Below are 9044 nucleotides of genomic sequence, written 5' to 3'. Positions count from 1 at the left end.
TGATCCCCTTCTATATTTATAGATATAAAGGGTGGGTATAAATGGATGTTTAAGCAATTTTTTATTGAATGCACCTCTTCATATAATCTATTCATTCATCAACAATTGTATCCTTTGAAATCACACTAGATGCATCTTTCATACGAATGCATCTAAGAGGGGCAAAAGAGAAATAAAGATAAAATTAATCTTTGTCCATTCAATAATTTTAGTTGTTTGGATATCTAAGATAAAATTTCATGTTTAAGTAGTTTTTTTTTTTTTTTGATACCCAATATGTGACTATTCTAAAATCTCAAAATTTTGAATTATAATTTTTTTATTTAGTTGTCGAGAAGCAGGAAATGGTTTTATCATTCAGTCCTCTAAGCTAGCTCTAGAGCTAATGATTGCACCTATGCTCTGATGGTGCAGTTAACTACTACTTGACTAGAGGGTGATTCAACAACAGTGGTTCAATGGATTAACACACATAGATGCATTGAAAAATCCATACCTTTCTTCCGCGTCACGTTAGGGAGGCCCATTGGCGGCGGATTGGTTGGCTGATAAAAGATCGTGACCGCATATCCCGTGCTGCCATTCCCCAATGATGGACACTCTCGCTGATGCTGGTAGTTATGGTTGCGCTTTTCATCGTTATTTAGACCATGGCCCTCAGATTAATTCAAAAAAGAAATTAAATGTTTTAAGTAATGTTTTTTCAATCCCCAAGTACAAAACAAGAATGGCGGGTGCGGCTGTCAGGATTTCTTATCTCGATGCTCCCACGTGACCCACTCTCCCTCCTCTACCACACCATGCATGCACTCTATCAGCTTAAAACCATTGTTTGTAGCCGGACGGGCAGGAATATTATCCCCAATATCATATTTTGCATAACTACTTTTTTTTAATATACATTATTGAACATCGTTAAAAAATTAATAATTTTAAATTAAAATAATTTAAATATTATTAATAGATAGATGTAAAAAAAAATATTTACGAAGACAATCGCGACCGAGAAAAAAAATAATTTTAAATTTTTATTTTATTTTTAATTAAAATTAATATTATTTTTCTTAACGGTGTTAGAAAATCGTTATATTAGAAATATTATTTTAAAAAAAGACATACTGGGCACACGTATGCTCTCCAGGAGTCTCGCTACGGCTGGATTTGCATTCGTACCGGACGGTTGTGATTGAACTGTTGAATAAAAGGACGGGTGAGATCGATAGCAGGCGAGCAGTTTGCCTGACAACCCGTGCGTGTCCAGAACCCGCCTGAAAGAAAAGATGCTGCTGCTTTGCAGGCAGACAGCTTGGTAATGCGTATGTCGCGGCACCCGTCACTTCCTACATCGCGGTGCACGCAAGAGAGATTTTTTTTTTTTTAAAAAAAAAGACAAGATCGGAATCGCCCATCCGGTTCAGGAAAAACGTACTCTTTTTTTAATTAAAATTTAGAGGGACATACGTATTTGCTAACCAGTAACGGCCCAATTAATCGCATCTCTCCCTCCCGGGAGAGGGTCATGATTTTTGAGCCCGTTTGGTTCGCAAAAAATAAAGAGGGAAAAATATGATCAACCAAAAAAAAATAATAAGATTTGATCATATTCTTCGAAGGAAAAATGCTTTTCACGAACCAAACGAGCCCTTAAAGGAGATTTGATCCTCTCAAGTTTGGGGCACGAGATCGAAAGTCAAGTCGGGCAATTTCAGCTATACATGCTTTGTGTGGTGATCTTGATGCAGTGGAGACTGTGTACTGTATGGATGTATAAGTGAATCTCGTTATATGACCGTTATGAAAATATATGGATGGCTGTGATTGCCAAATTTAATTCTCAAGTTCGACCCATGAACTTGAGAGGATGTGAATTCGATTTAAAAGATGATAAAGTGAGTGGCTCTCCATTCCCTTTGCCTCCTGGAATGGTTTGTCAAGAAACAATTAAGTTTAATATAAATAAGTTTAACTAGAGCATTGATTTCTCTCTTATAGTTTTCCAAATTTATGTGGCAGTAATTAGACATTTCTTGGGCAATATTGCTACTTTATTTCACATGAAACATAACGTTGGGTCAACTTTATTTTTTTCCTCGTCAAGCTCAAGCATTGCATGATAATTATGGGTGATATTGTTTGGATATATGCAAGATATATAATGGGTAAAAAAAATAATCTAAATAAAGTAACTAGCTATTTATGAAAAGTGTTGACATTAATTGGCTTGCATTAAAATCATCTATTCTACTGCTATTTTACTTACCGAATTTCCTTACAAATTCTTTCTCACTTTCATGTCATGTGTGTCGCACTTTTCATGAACTAATTTGTTTATAGAAAACAAAATACAAATTTCTAAGGATCATTCTCAACTTAGTTTATCCAAAGTCCAGACACTTTTTTAACTAACAAAATTATACGTGCAAACTTGAGCTCTAGAGTTAGCTTGTTAAATTGGATCATGAGCTTAAATTTAGACACTCATAGCTAAAATCAACTAGAGCAACATGAAATTAAGAATGGCTTGTTTTTTTATCCCTACAAAAACAAATTATTTATGAGAATTGATCTTTTAAAGTATATCTAGATGTATTAATTATTAAAGCCAAGCTTGATTAGCTATTTTTTAAAAAAAAATATTATTAAAATTAATTAATTAATTAATTAATATTATATTAGAGCTCAGATTTGAATCATTACGGTCCCTCCACGAACGGGAAATGAAAGTTTTAAGCTTAATATATATTGCTAATTCTATTTCTATAAACTTAAATATTTAAAGTCAATTAGTACTTTAACAGAATTTCTTTTTTTAATTACTGACGAATTTATGCATGCATACAAATAAGTTATTGGCAATCCCGTATATAACTAATCACCTGCATCCTCTTCCCTGATTTGTTATTCGAGCATATGTAACTATTGGAGGGAGAAGGATATATATAAGAGAAAATTGACTTTAGAGTCCGGCAATAATTTCTTCTAAAAGTAATCCAGAAACGGCTGTCTCCTTCTGCAATGTTTTGCCGGGTAAAACCACAACTCCAGCCCACTGTGGGACCCGGGCTGTCACTTCTTCCATCCTCCCCCTTTTGACGCGACCAAACTACCAGAACGGTGAGCCCGTGACCCTTTTGGTGAAAAATAAATTTTGCGCATGCCTTCAGCCCATCACCAGCCACAAAATCCTAGGTATGAGATCCACCATCCTGTATCGGACTCACACGTTAGTGACGTAAATTTATTACGTCGTCGCTCGTGCATGTAAAGGGTTCTCCGGAATTACAAAATATTTAAAAATTACGGAGCCCAGACATCAAATCAAGCCGGCCAATGGGATCAAAGGGCCCATCCAGCCTGGTACCCGTTTATTGGAAGCTTGCATGGGCAAATCGCACGTGTGGCTCCACGTGTCGTGGAGGGACAGGCCTATCCTAAACTACCCTTGGCTTTCCACGGTAGCTCTAGTACTTTATTAGTACTAATCTGATGAGCATTCGATCCGTAAAAAATGACCATCTTTTTCGCTGTATTTTTATAATTATACCACAAGATTTGAAGGTATTTTGTTGGCCCATCAACACCGGCAATTAGATTGGGGATGGACCCATTAATTACACTCGTAAATCACAAGAAGTGTGATATTTTTCAAAGAAAAGGTAACGTTGCTTGGAAATTAAAAAAAAAAAAAGGTGCCCACTTGACTTGGATCCATTGGATAGAGCCCTTTCTTGGTTGGCCATAACCTGAGAGCTATAGGTGGGGACACATCTGGATGGATTAGCCGCCTATCCTATAGTCCCCCTCCACGGGTGCTCGGAAGGATGAATTTTGAAGTCCAACGGATGATGGATACATACAATGCATAGATTGGGCATGGTCCTCTGATTGGTTCACCAATCACCCTTGGATTGGTATAAGCTGCAGCCTTCTCTTACCATCAAGGAGTGCTGATGTAATGAAAAATTCTCAAGTAAGTTCTGTCAACAAAGTGCAACTTTATATTACTTATATTTAGACCGGTGATGAGTGGCAGCTAGATATTATGGCAGCACGGGAATTCCATGTAATCCGTGCAAGGCTTTTTTTTGCAGGATTTGTGCTGCTAACATTCACGGTAATCCAACAACCTAATGTTCATTTAGTTGTGAAAAAGGTATGCAATTTTACTTTCCCAACTTATCAAAATGACATTAGGCTAAATCACCACCACAACCCGTTGTGAGGCTATGGTTGCAGAATATCAGAAGCAAATATAAGTCGCATATGCTGCACAAGATGCAGTAGAATTTATCAAAACTTAAAATACTTTAATCAGTTCAATTATCTGCATATACTGAGCACATCTTCAACTCGCATAAGTATTAGGCTAAAATACTTTATTTCCATCTTAGTTTTTTCTTTCTTTCTTTTTAGGGCGTACATGTTTTTGCAAATATAACCTATCATGTATTTCTTAGAAGCTTTCTTTTTTAATTTCATAGTGGAGTCAATCAACGTGCCACAAGTAAACAATGAAGGATACCTACCTATCGAAGAAATTTTTTGAGCATATGAGCATTCAAGTAAGTCATCAATTTGAGCGCAGAACAAGCCATCTTCCTCGACCCTTGTATTTAAGACCTACGATATTTTGCGATGTACGGTATATACCGTGGGGTATTATGAGACTCTTGATGGTCACCATTAGAAAATGAATGGCTATCAATAGCGATATACCTTATATGGTATGTAAAAATGTTTTGATAGATGACCGTCTATCTCTTAATAACGGCCATCAATAGGTGTACAGTACTCTACTCTGCAAATCGCACACCATAAAAGATTTATACTCTATATTTAAATAAATTTGGACTCTCTATGGTGTGATTTTTGCATTGCAAAATTATGTACTAATGTGGTAGCTGCGATGTTATCCATTTTAGAGATGGACAATTCTCATTTATTTGATAAGTATGCCCTTCAGCATGGTATATATACATGAAGACGAAGAATAGCGATCAAACTTCAAAATAAATGATGGGATGGCCATCCGGGATGGTATTTTTGCACAGCAAAGGATCCGGTCTCTATTTAAACACCCCTACCTTCCTCCACGCCCCGACCAAGCCATCTTGCGCTGAATGGTTCTCGTAACGCTAACAATCAAAGGTCCTCGTAACGGAAGCACCACGGTTTTCCTTAGTAACCCCTCCTCCCTTCCCTACCTCATTTCAGTATCCACACCCCAAAACACAATCTTTCGACCCTCTTAAACCCGACAGCATGTGCAATACCAGCGTCGCCGGCAAGCCCCATCTCTCCCTTCCACTGGTTTCTCCTACAAAGCCGGGTAAGAACCAGAGCCACTCGCCAACGAGAGAAACTATAACCAAGCCTCACCTACTGCTTCCCCTGCCGCCTCCGGCTGAGACTCTGAAGGAGGCGGCCGCCCTCTTCCGCCTCTCCTTTCCCATCGCCGTCACCGCCCTTCTCATCTACTCCCGCTCCGTCCTCTCCATGCTCTTCCTCGGCTTCCTCGGCGATCTCCCCCTCGCCGCCGGTTCTCTCGCCATCGCCTTCGCCAACATCACCGGCTACTCCGTTCTCTCTGGCCTCTCCCTCGGAATGGAGCCCCTCTGTTCGCAGGCCTTCGGCGCGAAGCAGCCTAAGCTCCTCTTCCTCACCCTCCACCGCTCTGTTATATTTCTCCTCTGTTCTTCTCTCCCCATTGCCGTCCTCTGGTTCCACATGTCCAAGATCCTCCTTTTCCTCGGCCAAGACCCCGAAATCACCTCTCTCGCCCAAAGTTACCTCCTTTATGCCCTCCCCGACCTCATCTCCTTCTCTTTTATCCATCCCATTAGAATCTACCTTCGGTCGCAGGGCATCACTCGTCCCCTGACCGTCGCCGCTGCTGTCTCCGCCGCGCTCCACCTCCCCGCGGGGCTCCTCCTGGTCGGTCGCCTCCGCCTCGGCGCTTCCGGCGTCGCCGCCGCCTCCGCCACGGCCAACCTATCCTTCCTCCTCTGCCTTCTCCCTCACCTCCTCCGCGACCCGGCATGGCGGGCCCCCACCTCCGAGGCCCTAGCCGGGTGGGCCCCCCTCGCCCGCCTCGCCGCCCCGAGCTGCGCTTCCGTCTGCCTTGAGTGGTGGTGGTACGAGCTAATGATCCTCCTCTGCGGCCTCCTCCCTGATCCCAAGCCCGCCGTCGCGTCCATGGGAGTCCTCATCCAAACCACTGCCTTGCTCTACGTTTTTCCTTCTTCACTCGGGTTCGGGGCGTCGACGCGGGTGGGGAACGAGCTGGGGGCCAACCGGCCGGCGGGCGCGCGGGCGGCAGCGGCGGTGGCGGTGGCTGTGGCGGCGGGGATGGGGGTGGCGGCGATGGGGTTCGCGGCGGGGGTGAGGAAGCAGTGGGGCCGGATGTTCACGAGCGATGGGGAGATCCTACGGCTGACGGCGGCTGCGCTGCCGATCGTGGGACTGTGCGAGCTCGGGAACTGCCCCCAGACGGTGGGGTGCGGAGTCTTGAGGGGGAGCGCGCGGCCGGCGCACGCGGCGCACGTTAACCTGGGAGCGTTTTATTTGGTGGGGACGCCGGTAGCGGTGGGCCTCGGGTTCGGCGTCGGGATCGGATTTGTTGGGCTCTGGGTGGGTTTGTTGGCGGCCCAGGTTTGTTGTGCGGGGCTGATGCTTTGTTTGGTGGGGGCCACGGACTGGGAGGCCCAGGCGCATAGTGCCCAGATCCTCACGTGTGCGGGGGAAGGGAAGCACGTGCTGGGGGATCCGGAGGAAGGGCAAGAAGCTCCGTTGGAGGTAGAGGAGAAGGGGAAGGTGGATTGCTGCGAAACACTGATACTGGTCAAAGTGAGTGACCCTCAGAGGGAACAGTGAAACGGAGAGATGGAGAGGAATTAAGTGGGGTGCGTTCTGACTTTGATCACTGACATGGGCGAGAAAGAACATAGATTCTCTCTCTTCTTCTTCTTTTTTTATTTTTTTGTTCGAATCTTGCGTCATTAATTTTTGGTTGGAGCGGGAGACCGTGAGTTGAGGAAAGGGAAAAAATTATCTTCTTTCTTTTCCTGTTTGCAGTTCCTCTAAAATTATAAGTGTTAATTGTTGTATCTAGTTAACAAATGTCCTTATTGAAATTATCAAGAGCAAACATGGTTGAATGTTATTTACCATGCCATGTTGCATTAGCCTAATGCATTCCACTGATATTTGATAGTTTGAATGTTAAAGCGTGCCGTATATCAACTTTCTGTTAAACTGAAAATTAATGCTTTATTTGTTTAATAAATCGTAACAAGAAAATTGTTTAAATGTTGTGTTTGATTAATAACAAGACACAGTAGGTGATAGCCTGTTTATATTTTTTTTGAGTTTACTGGCCCCCGCGAAATCTCTCACTGAAAAAGCACTATTAAGATCCTTGTTTTATTTATTAAATTTAAAATAAATTGATCACTAGTATCCCGAGGCAAACTCTTTGAGCCTTTCTCCAGAGGTACCTAGCTATCTCTTTTCTGGTGTTCTGATCCTTCTGCCCTCAGGTCTGAATAATCCACTCATTAATTGACTACAAAATTAAAATAGACATATTAATAATATATAGATAAGTCAAATTAAACCATCATGTTTAGCTGGGGCCACTGTATTACATCAATCGTGTTTTCCTCTAAATTAAACCACCTGCACCCTGCTTGTCTGATGAGATATCAAGGATTTAGGTGGATCTAATTTGAAGGGACGAGCACAAGGAGAGAAAGAAAGCACAAATGAGTGCATCAACAAGAGCACGCTTGTGAGTCCCTTTCCAGCTTCAGGGGAAAAAAAAAAGCCCACAGAAGTACCAACGCAGCTCGCCTCCACCACATGCACCGTACGTAGAAATGGCAAGGAAGTAGCATGCAACGTACACGACATAGCTTTTCATCCCAAAAAAAAAAAAAAACCCGTACATGACATAGCTTGCTCCATATGCACCGTAAGTTTAGCATCCGGGAGCACAACAGTACATCCAGGTGGCTCCATGGACTTGCGGCAAATTTGAAAGATGCATATGTAGAAGATATATTAAATACAATTCTTTAATTACTTGAAATAATAGTGACTGGATCTTCTCTTTTTTTTTCGTCATAAAAAATAGTCAACTGTTAATGGAGCAAGCTATGAACCATGTGGAAAGATTTATATAGGAAACATAAAAAAGTCTTCCCATAAAGACTCCAAATCCTAATTAGATTTTGTAGCATACATACCAAAATTATCACAACAAATAGGGCTCAATCCTATACATCCAAAGTGCACCAAAACTCATAAAACAAAACGATCACCCATCATATTGGTTTTAACCATAGTACCATTATGAGCTATATGTCTAACCTATTTTATAAAACAAAAAATAAAAAGTTCATATTTTGAAACATGCACTCTAAATCTAGGTCTAACGTACCATTGGATCCCACCGTACGTAGAAATGGCAAGGAAGTAGCATGCAAATAGCTCGCTCCATATGCACCGTAAGTTTAGCATCCGGGAGCACAACAGTTAAGTCTACAATCAGGTCACTCCATAGACTTGTGGCAAAAGCTCCCAATCATTGGCTTGATGGCTTCCCTGTCTGCCCTCAAAAAAAAAAGGCTGACCAATATTTGGGCCGGCCTCGTGCTGGGATTCCTTCTCCTCCATTGATGTGGCTCTAACACCTCCAACGTGTCTTCCGATTCGTTTGATTTGGAGATATTATTGTGCCGCACGCCTACGTGCCGGCCCATGGGGACGCCAGGCAAACAGAACGGTGGTTGTGTCCACGTGAGAGGAAGCTGGCGCGTCCATTTGTGGACAGGCAACCGCCGCGCATGCAAGGCTCCGTGCGATCCCTGGTCCCGGTTAGGTTAAGAGGCCACGAGCGAGGGGATGGCACGGCCGGGATTGCCATCCAACATCCAAACACCATCGAGATAGCCGAGGCGACCCGGCACCTACGATTTTTCGCATCAACGTCACATTTTTCTTCTCGTCCCCATGCTATCTCGGACCGGCTTTGTACGAAATGC

At 42.7% G+C, this 9044-nt stretch overlaps 1 pseudogene; it reads left to right on the top strand.

The window, feature by feature from the left end:
- Nucleotides 1-4984: 4984 nt before the first annotated feature.
- On the top strand, nucleotides 4985-7212 carry LOC103696078 (protein DETOXIFICATION 51 pseudogene; annotated as a pseudogene).
- Nucleotides 7213-9044: the final 1832 nt, after the last annotated feature.

Source organism: Phoenix dactylifera, chromosome 1 (assembly GCF_051530095.1).
Source record: "Phoenix dactylifera cultivar Ajwa chromosome 1, Ajwa_hap1_PhDact_Kaust_v1.1, whole genome shotgun sequence".
In the NCBI taxonomy this organism is placed as follows: Eukaryota; Viridiplantae; Streptophyta; class Magnoliopsida; order Arecales; family Arecaceae; genus Phoenix; species Phoenix dactylifera.
The sequence above is the reverse complement of the archived record's forward strand: the minus strand, read 5'-3'. Positions and strand labels throughout refer to the sequence as shown.